The 18,657-nt window shown below is 44.2% G+C and overlaps 1 long non-coding RNA gene across 2 annotated transcripts in view; it reads right to left on the bottom strand.

Annotated features, from left to right (window-relative positions):
• Positions 1-17,146, bottom strand: part of LOC134935140 (uncharacterized) — a 55,451-nt gene extending 38,305 nt beyond the window's left edge. For both annotated transcript variants that reach the window (XR_010179929.1, XR_010179930.1), the window contains exon 1: positions 16,970-17,146. This is a non-coding gene — a long non-coding RNA (uncharacterized LOC134935140). The remainder of the gene's footprint in view (positions 1-16,969) is intronic.
• Positions 17,147-18,657: the final 1,511 nt, after the last annotated feature.

Genomic DNA, 18,657 nt, shown 5'->3' with positions numbered 1-18,657 from the left:
TGGCAGGAAAAAGAGGCAATTTGGAGGCCCTTGCACAAACTGGCTTTATTCTACCTAAGTTGCCCTCCCACAAGTGTGTACTCCGAAAGAGTGTTTAGTGCCGCCGCTCACCTTGTCAGCAATCGGCGTACGAGGTTACATCCAGAAAATGTGGAGAAGATGATGTTCATTAAAATGAATTATAATCAATTCCTCCGCGGAGACATTGACCAGCAGCAATTGCCTCCACAAAGTACACAGGGAGCTGAGATGGTGGATTCCAGTGGGGACGAATTGATAATCTGTGAGGAGGGGGATGTACACGGTGATATATCGGAGGATGATGATGAGGTGGACATCTTGCCTCTGTAGAGCCAGTTTGTGCAAGGAGAGATTAATTGCTTCTTTTTTGGTGGGGGTCCAAACCATCCCGTCATTTCAGTCACAGTCGTGTGGCAGACCCTGTCACTGAAATGATGGGTTGGTTAAAGTGTGCATGTCCTGTTTATACAACATAAGGGTGGGTGGGAGGGCCCAAGGACAATTCCATCTTGCACCTCTTTTTTCTTTTATTTTTCTTTGCGTCATGTGCTGTTTGGGGAGGGTTTTTTGGAAGGGCCATCCTGCGTGACACTGCAGTGCCACTCCTAAATGGGCCCGGTGTTTGTGTCGGCCACTAGGGTCGCTAATCTTACTCACACAGCTACCTCATTGCGCCTCTTTTTTTCTTTGCGTCATGTGCTGTTTGGGGAGGGTTTTTTGGAAGGGACATCCTGCGTGACACTGCAGTGCCACTCCTAGATGGGCCAGGTGTTTGTGTCGGCCACTAGGGTCGCTTAGCTTAGTCATCCAGCGACCTCGGTGCAAATGTTAGGACTAAAAATAATATTGTGAGGTGTGAGGTATTCAGAATAGACTGAAAATGAGTGGAAATTATGGTTTTTGAGGTTAATAATAATATGGGATCAAAATGACCCCCAAATTCTATGATTTAAGCTGTTTTTTAGGGTTTTTTGAAAAAAACACCCGAATCCAAAACACACCCGAATCCGACAAAAAAAATTCGGTGAGGTTTTGCCAAAACGCGGTCGAACCCAAAACACGGCCGCGGAACCGAACCCAAAACCAAAACACAAAACCCGAAAAATTTCAGGCGCTCATCTCTAAATTAAACAGAATAGTGTTGATTTTGAGTCAGACCCTTTTGCCATAGTTGCTCCTGCAACATAATACTAAATTTAGATTTAGCCCTCCCGCTGATGTACTGCCATGTATTTGAATGCAGGAGGACTGGGATGCCCACTTTGTGCAGCTGCAGTCCCACCCATTGGAAGCACCATTGATACTTGCAGCAGCCCCATGCTAGGTGCAGAATTTGTGTCAGAGTATGGCTCCAATGTATTTACTAAGCGCCTTAGTGCAAAACCACTTCTGCAAACATGCCCGCGACACTGCCATAACACAGCCATAAGACGGAATATATTTGTGCACATACACAGCAACCTCCCAGTCACTGCCCAGGAATGGCCAATACATTCCAGAGCTCAATTGGTCATGTGACTCTGAGCGTTAACCCCATTGGGCATATGAGTTGTGAAGATACGGATTCTCAGATCACTCAGGTAAACAGTTTAGTAAAGTGGCAAATGCCCTTTATTGTAAAAATACACACACAGTACACAAAACAGTAACTATTACATGCCAGGATGGTATCTTACTTACTAAGTCCCCACAGTAATTTAGAATTACAGTCTCCTGCCAGCCTGCCAGCAGTAGTTCTGAGTCCCCTGGTCTAGACTACCAGCTCACACAGTGCCCTTTGCCACTGACGGCACCGCAATCCCTAGTCAGTGTCTCCACTTCAGAGGTACATCCACTCTCTCTGTCCTTCTGTGTAGATCTCCCCCTCAGTGCACGTCCAGTAGCCTCTTGAAACCAGCGGATCCCAACAATGCTTCTAGGCCTCAGCACACTGGCAGCACTACCTTACCAGTAGCTTTTAGAAGCCAAACACATCACTCCTCTCAGGCCAGGAACTTCCGTGCACTCTCTGTTTCAATAGCCTCTGTTATCCTCAAACCTTTCTATGTCCTACCATAAGGCGACACCTTCTGGCTCTGTATTGGGTGGGTTACATTAAAGGGGCTGACTACAGAACACTTTCAGATAGACCTACTTTAACATGCCCAGGCATGTCCTCTAGCACACAATAGATGTTAATTAAATGAACCTTAATTAGTCTGATTGTGTGGCCTGGAATCCATTGTCTGGGGAAGAATGAGGGGGGTGTATGGACTGACATCTGAGACTGGCTGTATCTCCAACAGCAAACACACAGGTTATCAAAGCAGTCACATGGGGGGAGGACACACACACATTATTTTACAAACTATAATACAATAACCAGTACATTCATATATATACATCTTCATATGCATTCTGTACAAAATATCAGGCTAGACATATTATTCCCTGATAAGCACAAACACATATACCAGGGGGATAATGTTTCACAATAATATGTGATGTCCAGTTCTATTGTGAATCCAGGCAGCATGCTGTATAGGTGATACCCAAGTTCTGTCCTGTCTCTTTACACTAACGCACTGAATCCAGAAACAGGCTGGCAAAAAGTACTCCTCATGAGCCAGCTGGGCTGCGTCCGTTACAGACCTCCCCTACTTTTTCCAGCCGCTGCGATTCAGTGACAAGAGTAACTCATTTGGGATGGGCAGACATCACATCTGGACCGCCTGGGTCAAACAAGTGTGGACTTACGTTTCCATCTGGCGGTAGAGGGTCTGGGCTCAGCAGTTCACAGTTTTTAAGACCCCCTCCAGTATCCCAGGCACTGTGTTTAAACAGCCTGATTGGTGGTGGGTAACCCCTATCATCAGAGGTGCTTCCCTCGCCACCCTCCTTTTTGGGTGACAACACTCCTTTTATATTTGGCGCATAAGAGTGGGGAGTGAGCTGCATCAACAAAATCTGGTCTCTGGGGTCTTCACTCTCCCTCCCCAACACTATATTCCCTGGGAACTCCACCTCCATCACCTCTGGTGCATCTGGACAGTGGTTTGCCTCCCCCTCCCCCATTTTGAGTGACGTTACTCCCTCTACTTCTGAGGTATCACAGGGTAGCACAATCTGCATCACCAGCCTTGCATCAGGAAACCTGGCAGGGATAGTCAGTGGCTGGGGCCCTTCTTCTGCACTTAACCACTGGGATGAATTTGGCTGCAGGGGAGCTGCGAGTATCTGTAATTCTACTTCACGTGCTCCCCCCTCAAAAGCCTCTACCCCCTGTCTTCGGTCTAAAATGTCTTCTACGCCCTCAAATGATAATTTCTGGGCCTCCACTAGCATAGCAAACTGGACAGCTGGTTCAGGTGCCACTGACAGACTAGACCTCACCTGCAGCGGTGAGTCCTCGGCCCTTATCAGGTCCTTGGTACCCTTGACACCAACATCTTCTTGGTACTGGCATTCATTCACCAGTTCCTCATCTTCCATCTCTGAAAATGGAAAGCCTGGAAGCTGCACTTCTCCCAGGTCTATTGCTGTATCAAGCAGATCATGACTCTGGGTCTTGTCCTCTGCGTGTGGTGCATTGAGCCCTCCCACCACAGGCACCTTAGCTGACTGGTTAGGCCTTTGTAAAGGAATGCTATAACTCAGCTGTTCCTGATATATTCCTTGCATAGGGTAGCACAGGGTAGCATTCACTGCACTTACCCACACTGTATAGTCCAGACTCCATGTACGCCTTTCTGGGGATAACTGCCTCCTGGAGTGATCCAACACACCTTGCTCCCTGGTCTGTTCATGCCACCTTAGAGTGGATTCCATCAGCCGACTGCTCGAGCTCTCCATCCTCTGACCCAGTCGCTGGTTTGGCAAATCTCCTCTGTATGAAACTTCAGGCGCCAGGTTGCGTCGCTGACAACTTCTCAGGGGCACATCCTGATGGCACAGGGCAGTCTGTAGAATGGTGGCTGCTGGTGCAAGAGTCCGCACTGTAGGACTGTCTTCTGGTAATCCCAGCACCTCCTTTATTACCCGCATCCGATCCTCGGGTGTCGCGCCATCTCCCAGTGCTTCTAGACGGGCCTGTAATAACTTTGGTGTCTTTTCAAACTTTTCTCCAACCTTCCCCTCTCCAAGGGCTTTCAGACGGGGTTGTACTAACCCTCGGGATCCCACCTCCGATCCACCGCTCTCCCTGCGGTTACTGGCATCGAATGTCCCGGCTGTAGGTCTCAACCACTCCGTCACTTGTTCCTCCTCATCTGACTCCTCAGAGTCCTCCTCCTCATTATCAGGGTGTTCTCGATCCCATAGAACCAATCTTGCAATTAGGGATTCCTTTACATCCGTTACAGTCACCTTAATACCGCGCGCTCGACAGACCATATGCAGGAATCTCTTGTTGAGGTTTCTGTACATTTCTGTTTCTGCCTCCATGCTGCTGACTTTCCAAACGTACTAACAACTTTTCAGCAAGATACCTGGCTACTGTGTGCCAAACTGTTTACAAGGCTCTTAAGTGCCCTCCGCTGACACCTCTCGCAGCCTTACCCAGGGTAAACCAGGACTGAGTGACCCCACTGCTTGCCACCAATTGTGAAGATACGGATTCTCAGATCACTCAGGTAAACAGTTTAGTAAAGTGGCAAATGCCCTTTATTGTAAAAATACACACACAGTACACAAAACAGTAACTATTACATGCCAGGATGGTATCTTACTTACTAAGTCCCCACAGTAGTTTAGAATTACAGTCTCTCCTGCCAGCCTGCCAGCAGTAGTTCTGAGTCCCCTGGTCTAGGCTACCAACTCACACAGTGCCCTTTGCCACTGACGGCACCGCAATCCCTAGTCAGTGTCTCCACTTCAGAGGTACATCCACTCTCTCTGTCCTTCTGTGTAGATCTCCCCCTCAGTGCACGTCCAGTAGCCTCTTGAAACCAGCGGATCCCAACAATGCTTCTAGGCCTCAGCACACTGGCAGCACTACCTTACCAGTAGCTTTCAGAAGCCAAACACATTACTCCTCTCAGGCCAGGAACTTCCGTGCACTCTCTGTTTCAATAGCCTCTGTTATCCTCAAACCTTTCTATGTCCTACCATAAGGCGACACCTTCTGGCTCTGTATTGGGTGGGTTACATTAAAGGGGCTGACTACAGAACACTTTCAGATAGACCTACTTTAACATGCCCAGGCATGTCCTCTAGCACACAATAGATGTTAATTAAATGAACCTTAATTAATCTGATTGTGTGGCCTGGAATCCATTGTCTGGGGAAGAATGAGGGGGGTGTATGGACTGACATCTGAGACTGGCTGTATCTCCAACAGCAAACACACAGGTTATCAAAGCAGTCACATGGGGGGGAGGGGACACACACATTATTTTACAAACTATAATACAATAACCAGTACATTCATATATATACATCTTCATATGCATTCTGTACAAAATATCAGGCTAGACATATTATTCCCTGATAAGCACAAACACATATAACAGGGGGATAATGTTTCACAATAATATGTGATGTCCAGTTCTATTGTGAATCCAGGCAGCATGTTGTATAGGTGATACCCAAGTTCTGTCCTGTCTCTTTACACTAACGCACTGAATCCAGAAACAGGCTGGCAAAAAGTACTCCTCATGAGCCAGCTGGGCTGCGTCCGTTACATGAGTTATACAACTTTTTAGTGATTTTGACACATGTGCAGTCACAAAAAAATTGCCAACTTATATGAACATTGACATTACGCCCAATTCAGAATGAGCCCCTATCTGTGACGATTCTTCGTTGGCTGCATTTTGACAAGCGGGTTGCATTATTCAAAAAACACAGCAGCATTTTTGCCACTGTACTGGATACTTAATTTGGCATGCACTACTAATTCATATGGGTAAATAAAAGTAAAAAATCTCCATTTGGCTCAGAAACAGTTTGTTGCAATTAATATTTTACAGCCAAGACAAGAATCCCACTAGTACTATAGCTGTGAATACACTGATCGAATGAAATAGCTCAATGTCATTGAACCTATATTGATGCAGAAAGTATTTCTGGGGAATTTAAATATTCCCGATCAAAGGTCTGTTGCAGGCCTGTACATCGTATCGTCATCTCTGTGTATACCTCAGATTATGGGTCCAATAGTAACAGACTACCTTGTGTATAGAACTACAGACAAGGGGGGTCATTCCGATTTGTTCGCTCGCAAGCTGCTTTTAGCAGCTTTGCACACGCTAAGCCGCCGCCTACTGGGAGTGTATCTTAGCTTATCAAAATTGCGAACGAAAGATTAGCAGAATTGCGAATAGACACTTCTTAGCAGTTTCTGAGTAGCTCCAGACTTACTCGGCATCTGCGATCAGTTCAGTGCTTGTCGTTCCTGGTTTGACGTCACAAACACACCCAGCGTTTCGCCCAGACACTCCTCCGTTTCTCCAGCCACTCCCGCGTTTTTCCCAGAAACTGTAGCGTTTTTTCGCACACACACATAAAACGGCCAGTTTCCGCCCAGAAACACCCACTTCCTGTCAATCACATTACGATCACCAGAACGAAGAAAAAACCTCGTAATGCCGTGAGTTTAATACCTAACTGCATAGCAAATTTACTTGGCGCAGTCGCACTGCGGACATTGCGCATGCGCATTAGCGACTAATCGCTCCGTTGCGAGAAAAAAAATAACGAGCGAACAACTCGGAATGACCCCCATGGGACCTTAGTACATTGCATTCTGTTAAACACTCAATTTACTTATGTAGTAATTACATTTTGTATATATTTTGTAGAGAAGCACCAGTATAAAGTTACAAAATCTAAAAAGTTATACAGAACATTTCTGCTACTGCATCACCCAATGACATCTGCAATTACTTTCTATTAGCTGTTCCAAGATTATAGAAAGAGATTTGTGATGCAATGATAAAGCGAATTGAGACTGAGTTATTGCTCTCAATTATGGGCTGCAGGGATTGTTAATTATGGGCCAGTAACTCTCTTCTCTACGTCACTACTTACAATAACTCTAGTCGTTTTTCTCTTAGTTGCCTAATGTTGCACTCTTTATTCTAGTATTGCAATGGTCCTATACTGTACATGTGATATTGCGTGACTGATGGGATCTGATGGAATCACAGTATGACTGAAAAGGGAAAATGTAAGTCATTGTGTGTGTTTCCAATTTTACATCAAATACAACACAAACATTTTCGGGGCAGAACCAAAATGAATCATATTATCAACTCACTGTGAACTAGTGACATCACTTAATCTTAAACCATAGGAGGCCTGTGTCCACTGGACACTTGATGCGCAATCAAATACTTTGATTCTGTAACTGTGTACCTAGACACTCTACCCAGTTCATAACAGAGTACACACTTAATCTGCATATCAGGGTGCTCGCCTACTCTGCAAATCGGGGTGCTCTCCTACTTTACATATAAGGGTGCTCGCCTACTCTGTAAATCAGGGTTCTTGCCTACTCTGCATATCAGAGTGCTCTCCTACTCTGCATATCAGAGTGCATGTCTAATCTGCAAATAAGGGTGCTCTCCTACTCTGCATATCAGGATGCTCTCTTACTCTGCATATCAGAGTGCATGTCTATTCTGCAAATCAAGGTGCTTGCCTAATCTGTAAATAAGAGTGCATGCCTGATCTGCAAATAAGGGTGCTCTCCTATACTCTGCATGTCAGGGTGCTCTTGCCTACTCTGCATATCAGGGTGCTCTCCTACTCTGCATATCAGGATGCTAGCCTACTCTGCAAATCAAGTTGCTCTCCTACTCTGCATATCAGGGTGCTCACCTGCTCTGTAATCAGGGTGCTCGCCTAATCTGCATATCAGAGTGCACGCTTACTATGCAAATCAGGTTGCTCGCCTACTCTGCATATCAGAGCACATGTTTAATCTGCAAATCAGGTTGCTTGCATAATCTGCAAATCAGGGTGCTTTCCTATTCTGCATATCAGAGTGCATGTCTAATCTGCAAATCAAGTGTCTTGCCTAATATGCAAATCAGAGTGCATGTCTAATCTGCAAATAAGGGTGCTCTCCTACTCTGCATATCAGGGTGCTCTCCTACTCTGCATGTCAGGGTGCTCTCCTACTCTGCATATCAGGGTGCTCTCCTATTTTGCATATCAGGGTGCTCGCCTACTCTGCAAATCAGGGTCCTCGCCTACTCTGCAAATAAGGGTGCTCGCCTAATCTGCATACCACAGTGCATGCCTACTTTGCAAATCAGGTTGCTCGCCTACTCTGCGTATCAGAGTACATGTCTAATCAGCAAATCAGGTTGCTTGCCTAATCTGCAAATCAGGGTGTTTTCCTACTCTGCATATCAGAGTGCATGTCTAATCTGCAAATCAGGTTGCTTGCCTAATCTGCAAATCAGAGTGCATGTCTAACCTGCAAATAAGGGTGCTCTCCTACTCTGCATATCAGGGTGCTCTCCTACTGTGCATATCAGAGTGAATGTCTAATCTGCAAATCAAGATGCTTGCCTAATCTGCAAATAAGAGTGCATGTCTAATCTGCAAATAAGGGTGCTCTCCTACTCTGCATATCAGGTTGCTCTCCTACTCTGCATATCAGGGTGCTCTCCTACTCTGCATATCAGGGTGCTTGCCTACTCTGCATATAAGGGTGCTCTCCTACTCTGCATATCAGGGTGCTCGCCTACTCTGCAATTCAGGGTGCTCGCATAATCTGCAGATCAGGGTGCTCGCCTACTCTGCAGATCAGGGTGCTTGCCTACTCTGCAAATAAGGGTGCTCTCCTACTCTGCATATCAGAGTACATGTCTAATCTGTAAATCAGGTTGCTTGCCTAATCTGCAAATCAGGGTGCTTTCCTATTCTGCATATCAGAGTGCATGTCTAATCTGCATATCAGGTTGCTTGCCTAATATGCAAATCAGAGTGCATGTCTAATCTACAAATAAGGGTGCTCTCCTACTCTGCATAAAGGGTGCTCTTCTACACTGCATATCAGATTGCATGTCTAATCTGCAAATCAAGGTGCTTGCATAATCTGCAAATCAGAGTGCATGTCTAATCTACAAATAAGTGTGCTCTCCTACTCTGCATATCAGGGTGCTCTCCTACTCTGCATGTCACGGTGCTCTCCTACTCTGCATATAAGGGTGCTCTCCTACTCTGTATATCAGGGTGCTCTCCTACTCTGCATATCAGGGTGCTCGCCTACTCTGCAAATCAGGGTGCTTGCCTACTCTGCAAATCAGGGTGCTCGCCTAATCTGCATATCACAGTGCATGCCTGCTTTGCAAATCAGATTGCTCGCCTACTCTGCATATCAGAGTACATGTCTAATCTGCAAATCAGGTTGCTTGCCTAATCTGCAAATCAGGGTGCTTTCCTATTCTGCATATCAGAGTGCATGTCTAATCTGCAAATAAGGGTGCTCTCCTACTCTGTATATAAGGGTGCTCTACTACACTGCATATCAGATTGCATGTCTAATCTGCAAATCAAGGTGCTAGCCTAATCTGCAAATCAGAGTGCATGTCTAATCTGCAAATAAGGGTGCTCTCCTACTCTGCATATCAGAGTGCACGTCTAACCTGCAAATTAGGGTGCTCTCCTACTCTGCATATAAGGGTGCTCTCCTACTGTGCATATCAGACTGGATGTCTAATCTGCAAATCAAGATGCTTGCCTAATCTGCATATCAGATTGCATGTCTAATCTGCAAATCAAGGTGCTTGCATAATCTGCAAATCAGAGTGCATGTCTAATCTACAAATAAGTGTGCTCTCCTACTCTGCATATCAGGGTGCTCTCCTACTCTGCATGTCACGGTGCTCTCCTACTCTGCATATAAGGGTGCTCTCCTACTCTGTATATCAGGGTGCTCTCCTACTCTGCATATCAGGGTGCTCGCCTACTCTGCAAATCAGGGTGCTTGCCTACTCTGCAAATCAGGGTGCTCGCCTAATCTGCATATTACAGTGCATGCCTGCTTTGCAAATCAGATTGCTCGCCTACTCTGCATATCAGAGTACATGTCTAATCTGCAAATCAGGTTGCTTGCCTAATCTGCAAATCAGGGTGCTTTCCTATTCTGCATATCAGAGTGCATGTCTAATCTGCAAATAAGGGTGCTCTCCTACTCTGTATATAAGGGTGCTCTACTACACTGCATATCAGATTGCATGTCTAATCTGCAAATCAAGGTGCTTGCCTAATCTGCAAATCAGAGTGCATGTCTAATCTGCAAATAAGGGTGCTCTCCTACTCTGCATATCAGAGTGCACGTCTAACCTGCAAATTAGGGTGCTCTCCTACTCTGCATATAAGGGTGCTCTCCTACTGTGCATATCAGACTGGATGTCTAATCTGCAAATCAAGATGCTTGCCTAATCTGCAAATAAGAGTGCATGTCTAATCTGCAAATAAGGGTGCTCTCCTACTCTGCATATCAGGTTGCTCTCCTACTCTGCATATCAGGGTGCTCTCCTACTCTGCATATCAGGGTGCTCTCCTACTCTGCATATCAGGGTGCTTGCCTACTCTGCATATAAGGATGCTCTCCTACTCTGCATATCAGGGTGCTCGCCTACTCGGCAAATCAGGGAGCTTGCCTACTCTGCAAATCAGGGTGCTCTCCTACTCTGCATATCAGGGTGTTTGCATAATCTGCATATCAGGGTGCTCTCCTTCTCTGCATTTCAGGGTGCTGGTCTAATCTGCAAATCAGGTTGCTTGCCTAATATTCAAATCAGAGTGCATGTCTTATCTGCAAATAAGGGTGCTCTCCTATTCTGTATATAAGGGTGCTCTTCTACACTGCATATCAGATTGCATGTCTAATCTTCAAATCAAGGTGCTTGCCTAATCTGCAAATCAGAGTGCATGTCTAATCTGCAAATAAGGGTGCTCTCCTACTCTGCATATCAGGTTGCTCTCCTACTCTGCATATCAGGGTGCTCTCCTACTCTGCATATCAGGGTGCTTGCCTACTCTGATATAAGGGTGCTCTCCTACTCTGCATATCAGGGTGCTCGCCTACTCTGCAATTCAGGGTGCTCGCATAATCTGCATATCAGGGTGCTCGCCTACTCGGCAAATCAGGGAGCTTGCCTACTCTGCAAATCAGGGTGCTCTCCTACTCTGCATATCAGGGTGTTTGCATAATCTGCATATCAGGGTGCTCTCCTACTCTGCATATCAGGGTATTTGCATAATCTGCATATCAGGGTGCTCTCCTTCTCTGCATATCAGGGTGTTTGCATAATCTGCATATCAGGGTGCTCTCCTTCTCTGCATATCAGGGTGCTGGTCTAATCTGCAAATCAGGGTGCTTGCCTACTCTTCATATTAGGGTGCTCTCCTACTCTGCATATCAGGGTGCTCATCTACAGTACTCTGCATATTTGTCTGCTTTTCTACTCTGCATATAAGGGTGCTCTCCTACTCCGCAAATCAGGGTGCTCGCCTACTCTGCAAATCCGGGTGCTCTCCTACTCTGCCTTTCAGGTTGCATACCTACTCTGAGTGTCAACGAACATGTTTACTCTGCATATCAGGGTACACATCTATTCTGTTTATCAGGGTACATGCCTATAATGCATATGAGGGTGCAGTTCTCACGGAAACTGAGCACAAATGACAAAGGTTGAAATTAAGGATACTATTATTGCCAAAAAGATGAATAAAATAAATTATATGATACACTCTTTGTGTATTGGTAGTTCAGAAAATAACAGTACATACCGCATGTTTCCTTGTAATTGTCATAGTCAAGGTCTCTTCATGGTATTGTACATTGTGACTATGTAATTTCCTTATCTTTGATATTTGGTATTTAACATTGCCTATTATACTGCAAGTAATTACATAAAAAGTCCCAAAAAATAATTTTGCAAATTTCATTAGAGAAATTCCAAAAATGAAACACAATTCTTTTTTGCAATATTAATATTTGCACAAAAAAGCACAAAACATTATTATTACAAACTCTGTAGAAAATACAATTACTTTTGAAGTTATATTCTATAGTAACAATATTCTTTTATATTTGAAAAGATGTTCGACTAAAATAAAAAATGTAGGACAACCTAGTGTCTTTAATTGTACTGACTAGTGCCGTCCACGCATCAGCACATCCCGTGTATGTATAATAAGTAGTGTTCTGCAGGAAAGGCTAAAAGATTGAGCTTAAGCAAACTTCCATCTTACTTGTAATCTAACCAAGTGAATAAAGAATAATGAGAATCCCAGAGCAATATAAACTGCTCCCTGTCCTATCTAGTAAAGAGGAGACGAGTTCCCGGCACTCCTGATATATCATTTTGTATATTCATGGTTCCATTATAAAGGACACCTAATAATGAGAGATTGGTATGCAGAAGGACTGTATTGTCAATATTTTATATTAAGAAATTTCACCAGGAAAGGTATCTGGTGATTAAAATCCCAAATTCAAGTATGTACCAAGGAAGCCTCAGGGAGGCAAAGTAATTTAACCATATGGAGTGTTTTAGGAAAATGACAGCAGAATATTTGCAATCTTTTTTTAACTATAATAAACATGGCACTAGTTAAGGCTAGTGGATACAATGGTGGCTGATTTATTTCTGGGTACATCAGAAAGGTGAGATGATGTGCAGTACTTTGTTATGACAAAGTTACTCTTAATAATTCAGATGTGAGCAGTGGCGGCACAGTCCAGAACTCGAAAACGGAAGCCACACCAACTGCCACTCCAAACATGGCCAAACATCGCTGGCCGGGACTCACTGGCAGTTGGTGTGGTCTCCCTATTTGAATTTTGGACTGTACCTCAGCCTCACATCTGTAACTGCCACTAGATGTGAGCGATGACTAGATAAGTGTGGGTCTAGAAATACAAACAATAAAATATTATGGCCCTGATTCCGAGCAATTGGTGCTCAATGACGATGTTCATGTCGTTGAGTGGTTATTTGCAACTGCGCATGTACAAAAGCTCCTGAAAACCCCCATGGTGCCTACGTTACACAGGGGGTATGCACAAAGGTGCGATCCGTTCAAATGGTATCAGAAATGTTGTGGGAAAGTGATGGAAGCTCCTGTTTGGTGACTGGGAGATGGCTAGAAATGCACGCATGAATGGTACATTCAGTGTGCATGATATGGGCGTGTAATGAAAGTGTTTGTATACACAGAGGCATGACCGCTCACATAGCAGGTCACACTCAGATGGAAAAACTGCAGCTGCCATAGGACTGCTGCAAGTTTCAAGGGTACGTCCGGTAGTGGCGTCTAAGGATGCATTAATTGGCATGGACGCTGAAAGTGGGGGTCTCAGTCCTTGCACATACAGCCACACAGATGTACACTAGGGAAGGAGTTTGTAGGGGCATTTGCATCAAGTCACAGATGGGTGACCGCCAATAGATGCTGCTGTGTCTACCTCCGTCTACCTCTGATTCAGGCCCTATGTGTGTTTGAATTCTAGAAATCTGTAAATATGGCTACAAAAGGCAGAAATGCAGGTATATAATTCAAATACATCATTCAGATGCAGGTCTATCATGTCCTTCAATCCTGTATGTAGTTAAAATGACTCTGTTATACCTAACGGCCAAAATTGATGGAATTGCCCAACGACTCTGCATTCGAATGACAGTAGAAATGGTAAACATTGACAAAAAAAATGTTAGGCAAGTTTTGCCTCAAGATCTTAACATGACAAAACTTTGTGCTAAGGTGGTTCCAAGGATTCTCACTTCCAAACAGAAAGAAAATCCAAAGCTAATTTGTTCAGACATTTTGAAACAACGCACTTTTTAGAAAAAGTTATTACTTGTGATGAAAATGGATCTTCCAGTACAATCAATGACAAAACATGAGTCCATGCACTGGAAAACACCTTCATCACCAAGAATGAAGACAGCACACCAAAGCAAATCCAAATTCAAAACCATGCTAATTATTATATTTGATATCAAGGGTGTTATTTTGGCAGACTGGACACTAGACGGTGCAACAGTGAATCAACATTACTACAAAAATGTTCTAGTTTCTTTATGGGAAAGAATCAGAAAAAAGAGGCCAGAGTTGTGGAAATAAAGGGGGTAATTCAGACCTGATCGCAGATGTGTGAAAAAACGCACCTCCCGCAGGCATGCCCTCCCCCCCGCAGACATGCAAAAGCATCACATGGCGGCGATGCTTTTGCATGGTTCAAGTAGCCCTCTGCTTACGTGAAGGCAGATGGCTACCCGCCATGTTTTGGTTCGCAGTGGCTGAATGTAATGTCACGCAGCCACCACGACATGCCCCTTAAACAGAGCATCACTGCCCACAAAATGAGGCATCCATGCCTTGTTCCCACCCCCCTCCAGGTATTAAACTGCATTCTGCGGTTTAGGACCTTGAACATGCACGCACCAGTGTATGCGCATGCGCAGATGGGCAAAAATTGCTTCATAGGGATTTACGCTCATTAGCGACGGGTTCTGAATTAGGCCCATGGTTTCATCAGGACAATGCACCTGCCCACACAGCTCTCTCTGTGAAGCAGTTTTTGGCTGAGAAATTGATTGCAGTTCTAGAACACTCTCCGTACTCACGAGACCTAGCACCATGTGACTGCTTTCTTTTCCCTAATGTCAAATCTGTACTCAAGGGAACCAGTGGCGTAAGTTTGTCCCAGTTGCCCGGAGGCAAGATAAATGTCGGTGCCCCCCTCCCGCCCCAGAAATATTATATATATATATATATATATATATATATATATATATATATATATATATATATATTATAAGAGAGAGAGAGAGATGGATAAATACATATAGATAGATAGATAAAGACAAACAGTAACACGCAGCCTGTGCCTCAAACACACACAGTGACATCATCCTTGTGCCCCAACCAAACCCACACCCAGCAACACCCAGCTTATGCCTTACACCCAACACCACCCAGCCTGTGCCACATACACACAGTAACACCCAGCCTGTACCTCGGATTCTGGGCGTCTGTAATGGGTGCCGACAGAGGGCGGGGTCTGAGGAGGGACAGGCGGCAGCAGAACACGGAGGAGACTTAGGACCCAGAAGCCACCCTCAGAGACCCCCATCCTCCTGCACAGCAGCGGCCACTGGCCAGGACCAGGAGACTGCAGTATTTGCCGGGGGAGTTACACAGAAGAGTGAGACAGCCTACACTGCTCAGGTATGCAGGCAGCTCTATCTCTCCATGGCTGCAGCTGCTTGCCGGGACTCCAGTCTCCCACTAATGGTGATGGTATCCCTGAGGAGTGGTGCCCCCTCCAGGCCTGGAGCCCGGCAGCAGCTGACTCCATTGCCTCCCAGAGTTCTGCATCTGAAGGGAACCCATTTTGCATCAGTTACTAAGGTAAAGAAGAAAACGACAGAAGCTGTTGAGACAGCTGACATATAATGAACTACAGCATAACTTTGACCAATGGAAAATAAAAATGCAGCGGGATGTATTTATTTATTAACTGTTTCTTATATAGCGCAGCATATTCCGTTGCGCTTTACAATTTGGGCAACAGTAATAGCACATAACTGGGTAATAACAGACAGACCTAGAGGTAGGAGGGCCCTGCTCCCCAGATTACAATCTATAGATGTAGATGCAGAAAGGGAATACATAGAAGGGGAATGGAGTTAAAGTGTACTTAATATAATTAAATGTACATTATAGCAGCAGTCTCATTATTTAATAATGAGACTGATTATTAAATAATGAGACTGATGAAACAATGCCAAAATTGAACCAGACTTAGTCCAAGTAATGTTCTTGATAACTCTGTGCTCCCTACATTGTGGCAGTTCTGCGGAAATGACAAATGTTTTATCAGGGCCAACTCAGAGTCCAGATCTTTACCCCATTGAGATCTGGGATGAACTGGAGCGACGGGGCATTCTAGGTGCATGGGCCTCCTTACGAAGTGTTCTTATCGAAACCAGCACCTTAGTGGCCATTTGGAACTTGTAAAACTGTATGCATGGAAAGACCCCTGTTCTTTTACTACTCCCTGATTAGCACTCTCCGGTCTCTGGGTTGCAGTTTTGGAGGTCTTTCAGGGCGAGGTGCATTCCTGCAATGACCGTTCTTCTTCCATGCATTAATGACAAAAGACAGAGCGGATTTAGGAACCCATCCATAATGCTGCTCACACTCATACCTCAGATCAAGCAGCTTATGATGATCCCCTTTTCAAACTTGACCCGCTCTTTTCGGCAAGCCATTTCGCTAGCAAATGATCTAATCTGTGACCCTCTGCCTGTTTTTTATACCTTCATAAACACGTGTCTGCTGCAGGAGCACACCTGTTCGTTTGTGCAGGGAGTGTTCAATCACTTTCGTCCACATACAGTAGTGTACCTGTACCCTTCTCTATCCAAAATGTTATATATAGTACATTGCTGCATACCACTAGACTTCCATAGAAGATTAATTATAGTTTTTAATACATCCCTATTCCTAAACTCTATAGATTGACATGATCTTTAAATTGTAGATTTCCTGTATATACAATAACTCATACGAATATATACATCTAAATAATTCAATAAACACGCTGCATTTGCATACCTGCTGAAACACTACATCACAAAAGATTTTAATCAACAGAAGAAAAAAAATATATAAATATATGATGCAGATATATTACCATAGTGGTATTTGTCAGGACACAATCAATCACATCTGCCTAGCCCTTCTTAGCTATTTTAGTGCCGAGCATGCAGATGTTACAGCCTAGCAAAGCTCAGCTCTTTCATGACAAATCAGTAGCTACACCTTGGCTTATTGCAATTATAACCAATTCACATGCAGGATTAGGTCTGACAAATGTATTTAACAGGCTAGGAAATTTGCATCAAGTCCTCATAATGAATTGCAAGAGCTGAAGGGAAAAAAAACCTCAAGAGGATAGGCGGGGGTGAGCAGGAAAGAAAGACTTTCACAATACCTTAATTCCTAAGGGAGATCTCTGCCATGAAGATATCCTGGAAAGTGTTTTTGGAACAGCCAGGTGCAAATGGGTTAATCAGGATATATTTGCTAAGCAGATACATCAGGGATATATTACAGATTCATTTCAAGCCTGTTCCTGAACATATGCCACGGTCTGCAATTCTACCTACAATAAGGCAATCAGGCCTCAGGGGCACTTATGTAATGTGCTAATGAAAAATGTAAACTGTGGAAATGTATCAAGATAATGTTATGTACCCAGTAAATGGAAGGGATCTGGTCACCTTAGCTACACGTTTCTGTGACCCTACATTCGATAGTGAAATCTGATCTTTTTGGCGCGGGAATGAATTTGATGCGATGGCAGCGAATTGCCTCGAGAAGGGTTGCACCCTTTAATATCGCTTTTTAAAAAAAAATTGCGATGATGGACTACTGTTTTATAGGAATGTATGAATCCAAGCATTGTGGCTACACATCTAGCTCAACTGAATTCCTGACTTTGTCAGTATACCTGTCACCTACAAACAAAGGAGATAGGCAAACTGCTGTCTTGATACTGTATTCAGTCTAGAGGTATTTACCATTACCTGTCAATATAAACACCTGGTTGAAAAGCACAGAATAAAGCCTGAAAGATTCTCAGAATCAAAATATCAGTCATCTGACTGTAGGAACCCCATTTAAGGAAACAGCAGATTGTCAGTAATATCAACCAAAATATATATTTTTTTAAACTAGATATACTCCACGGATTGCAATATAATGTATAGGCTTACCATACTATCCCTTTAAACCAGAACACTCATGAATTACACAGGTTCCGTGGCTGGCTGACTTTGAATCTGCAGTTCACCTGGTTTTTTTAATTAGTTTGAGAACCTGTGTAATTCATAAGTGTCCTGGTTTAAAGGGTCAGTATGATAAGCCTAGCAATATATAAGAGGAGTATTGCCAGAAAATACTAGGTACAATAGAAACAAAGCAGTTTTTTTTTATTTTTTTATTGAACTTATTTGGAATGCTTAATAAAACTCTATTGTGTGATATTCCTCATTGTTCTACAGTATGTTTGATGTAGAAGAGCCAAGTATGATGCCAGCAGTCATAGCAGTTGGGAGGATGGGGGAGAATGGAAAAAAAATATGTAACTATCTCATTATAATTACAAGTCTTTGGTTGCCACTTCAATATTAAAAGTATTTCATTCTTGGAGTCATCCAATACCACTGCACCTAGGTAAATGAGCATGGTTCATAATGGCTTGCCTTGACACCTTATACCCCTTTCACGCCAAACTTATAACCCAGGTTATTGTCGTGGCAACCTGGGTCCCCAGGCTTGGTGTGAAAGGATCTAACCGAGTTGAGCTATCTAGAAATCCGACCCCAGTCGCACTGACCTGGGTAGCCTGCGGTGTGAATGATGTAACTCTGGTGATCTGACTTGGATCAAGATAAAAGCATAGGGAGCACCAGATCACCGGTTTGGAGATGATGTCATCTCCAAGAACTGGCAAAGGGAAGACTGGCAATAACCTGTGTCCAGCCTGCGGTGTGAATGGTGTGACCCGGGTTATCTGACTCGGGCCATGCTAAAAATGTATGGAGAGCCAGATCATTGGCGCTTGGAGAGTAAATAATTTCCAAGCACAAGCAAAGGGAACACCCGTCAATAACCTGG

This window comes from Pseudophryne corroboree, chromosome 6 (assembly GCF_028390025.1).
Source record: "Pseudophryne corroboree isolate aPseCor3 chromosome 6, aPseCor3.hap2, whole genome shotgun sequence".
Taxonomy (NCBI): Eukaryota; Metazoa; Chordata; class Amphibia; order Anura; family Myobatrachidae; genus Pseudophryne; species Pseudophryne corroboree.
This window is presented reverse-complemented; position numbering and strand designations above follow the sequence as displayed.